At 41.9% G+C, this 3740-nt stretch overlaps 1 non-coding gene across 1 annotated transcript; it reads left to right on the plus strand.

The window, feature by feature from the left end:
- The first annotated feature begins 2004 nt into the window (after positions 1 to 2004).
- On the plus strand, positions 2005 to 2111 carry LOC148119160 (U6 spliceosomal RNA). The gene has a single exon (XR_015735552.1). It is a non-coding gene; the product is annotated as a U6 spliceosomal RNA (small nuclear RNA).
- The last annotated feature ends 1629 nt before the right edge of the window (positions 2112 to 3740 follow it).

Raw genomic sequence — 3740 nt, forward strand, 5'->3', positions numbered from 1 at the left:
AAAATGAACCATAGACATAAAATGAAAATAAATAAATCTGAAATTTAAATGAACATGAACTCAAAAACAGAAAATAGAAAGGTAGTTGTCAAGGAATATGGAGTGGGGGAATATCCCAGTTATGACATGAATAAATCTGGGGACTATGATATTCAGTGTGGTGACAATAATAATAGTATTCTATTTCATACTTGATATTTGTTTTGTAAAAAGTCAGAAAAATAGAGCTCTGTGAGGTGATGGGTGTTAATCAATGTGATTGTAGTAATCATTTCACAGTGTATATGGCACACTGTGTGCTTGATTGTACGCATTTTATTTGCCAATTCTACTTCCGTGCAATAAGGGGAAACTAATAATGAACGTGTGAGGCCCTGCGCTCAATTGCCAACGATGAACAAAATAAAAAATGCGGTGCACACATTATTCATTACCATGTTTTACACCATTAAGAAATGTGTAACGAGTCGCTGACCTTAGAAAGAACCATATGCTCTAAGGACTGAAGATAATTAACTTGTTACATTTTTTTTTCTTAAAATTAACCATTGGTCATGTTGTGAGCCATTTGGCCGTGGTTGAATAAAACAGAGAAATAATGATGCTTACCACGCAAAATCCTAGGCCCTGAATACTTTAGTTAAAATGAGCTCAGAGTTCCCATTAGCAGACCAAACTCAGGGCCTCACCAAAGCAAATAGGTAATGTAAAGGAAATGTTAATACCCTTGGTTTTGTGTCAAATGTTAAGTCTAAGAATATGCCATATAAAATTATTTTTCCATAACTTGAAAGAAATTCGTCAACAGCAATAAATTTGCAGATTTCATCCTCAAGCTCGGGCTGGCCATGTTGGTGAAGCAGTTGGTGCTTAGGGCAAGATTGCACATGGCTACAGCAACCTGCGAAATGATCAAAACCTGCTACTGTTTCGGAGGTCGTTCCAAAGGGATGAGAGTAGAGAAAGTGGCAGGGGACCAATTTTCTAAAGAAAGTAGAAGAACAAAAGATGGCATGGTGACAGTACACACGGCTACCGTGTGTCACTCTAAGGACCTTCTTTATGTAGACCCGTGCTCAAGTCATCTTTGAGATGGCAATGATTTCCCAGAGCCCAACAATCCAAATTTAACAGTATTCATTTACATATCTGCCAAGTGTCTTTTTTTGGAATAATCTTGAGCTGCAGGATAAATCCTTTGTTCACCGAGGGTCGGCTTCAGAGAATAATAGAAATAGCAAGCCTACATTCCTTTCAAGGTTTTCACGTCTTCCAAGATACTTATGGTCTCTCATTTCCCGATGCACTTGGAGCCATGTGACTAGTGTTGGCCAAGGAAATGTGATCGGGGTGAATGGGCCTCACTTTTCAAAGATGAAGAACTAAAATGACCCTTCCAACCTCCTTGTTCCGTAGCCGCAATCAAGGAGGAGATCTTGACTGAGATTGCTGAACCTCAAGATGAAGAGATTTAAGGTTGACTAGTCATGTCAAGGATGCTCACTATCGGGAGAAGTCTTTCAGATCCACTGGGTCTTTGCATGAGCAAGAAATGAACTTTCACTGTGCTACTGTGGTAAGTGCCCATTACTTTGTCAGAACTGGATTTATCCTGGCTAATACCTCCCTCTAGAACACAGGCAGAGACAATTGAATATTCCCTCCGAGACTCTGCTTAGTAAATTGCTATAAGGCTACTTTAAAACCACACAGAAAAGAATGAATTAAAATAGTCCAAGATGACTTCCAGAAGTAGAATTTTTTTTCAATTCTCCACATTTTTCTACTTCATAGATTTGGTTTTTTTACAAAATAAAAACAGAAAACCTAAATATTCTCCTCACCGCCAACATATATTCTTTCCAGAAAAGATTTGATCGGTGGGCTTTTGGGTTAAATTTGGTTGGTTTGGTTTGATTTGAAGGACATATTATTGTCCTAGTCACTGTTCTTTTGCGGTGAAGAGACACCATGACCAAGGCAACTTATAAAAGAAAGCATTTAGTGCTCGCTTCGGCAGCACATATACTAAAATTGGAACGATACAGAGAAGATTAGCATGGCTCCTGCGCAAGGATGACACGCAAATTCGTGAAGCGTTCCATATTTTTTCTGAATGTGGCCAGATTCTCTGAATGTGGCTGGCCTGGAGCCTTTCTGAAAAGCCACTGACAATGACACTGGGACTTGTTTCCTCTGCATATACTGGCTTTTTGGGATCCAGTCTGTTTGGATACTCACCTTCCTGAACCTGGAGGGAGGGGGGAGGAACTTGAACTTCCCATAGGGCTGGAAGCCCTGACTGCTCTTAGGGATGGAAAGGGAGGAGGAGGGGGAGGGGGAGAGTGGGAGGGTGTTGGGAGGAGGGGCAGAAATGGAAACTCTCATAATTTAATAAACTTTGAAAAAAAAAGAAAGCTTTTAATCTGGGACTAGCTTACAGTTTCAGAGGTTTAGTGCATTACCATCACGGGGGAGAGCATAACTACACTCATGGCACTGGGTAAGTAGTTGAGAGCGACACCCTGGTCTGCAGGTCAAGAGAGAGACACTGGATTTGGTATGGGCCTTTTAAACCTCACAGCCAATCCCCAGTGACACGCTTCCTCCTACAAGGCCACACTTTTTAATCCTTCTAATCCTTTCAAATAGCATCACTCCCTGGTGTCTGAGCACTCAAATATATGAGCTGATAGGGGCCACTCTTCTTCAAACCACCAGTTATTTTTTTGTTTGAGGGTGAAAATTTATTCCAAAACCTGATATTTGGTGTTAAAAACAAAACAAAATCCTCAATCCTGTATTTTAAAATGCGTGCAGAGAGGATCCGATTAAAACCTTTGGGTGTTGGAACTGGAGAGCTGGGTCAACAGTTAAGAACACTTAATGATCCTGTGGGCTCAATTCCTGCACAGTAACTGATCACAACCATCTGCAACTCAGTTCCTGGGACTCAGGTCCTGCCCCCTGTAGGTGGTATCATTCCTTACCCAGCCGGCCCTGGTTTATATAGGCAAGTTAACTAAAACACGCCTATGCGTGAGCCAGCAAGCAGAATTCCTCTGTGGCTTCGGTTTCAACTTCCCGCTTGAGTTCCTACCCCAACTTCCCTGACCTGGTAATTAAAGTAAACCCTTTCCTGCCCAAAGCAGCTTTCGGTCAGAGTGTTTCTCTCACAGGCACAGAATAAGAATGAGTGGAATAAGAATGGTGAGCTGACAGGTACCAGGTCCAGAACAAACATCCATCAGCATTTGGGATCAAGACAAATGCATTATTTACAGCATTGGTGAGAGACCACGGCCACTCGTGCGAAGTCTTGTCCCTACACTGAGACACTGAGAGTTGAATCATCAGTGCAATTGAAGCCACATTTTCAGAAAAGGGGCCCAGTTGTAACACAGGCTTTTTATAGCACAAACAAGGCACCCCTTCCCATGATATTCATGGAGCAAAAGACAAGGAGCATATGAATACATTAGACAGGAAGGCCACCAGCTCCCACAGCAATTATTCCGTCCCAGGAAATACTAGAATACTGCGAGAGAAAGGATCCGATTTGAACTTGCTGGTACTTAGTGGTATTTATAGGTCCATCTGTTCAGGCTTGAGTTAGCTCCCAAGGTCAAATATCCCTCTCGTATCGACATTCTCGGGTGAAGTCTCCAGAATTCCACATGACCACTGCAGTAAATCACAGGCTCCACCCTCGCAATGCACAAAGCATGTTGTAGACTGAA

Source organism: Myodes glareolus, chromosome 18 (genome assembly GCF_982192425.1).
Source record: "Myodes glareolus chromosome 18, mMyoGla1.1, whole genome shotgun sequence".
Taxonomy (NCBI): Eukaryota; Metazoa; Chordata; class Mammalia; order Rodentia; family Cricetidae; genus Myodes; species Myodes glareolus.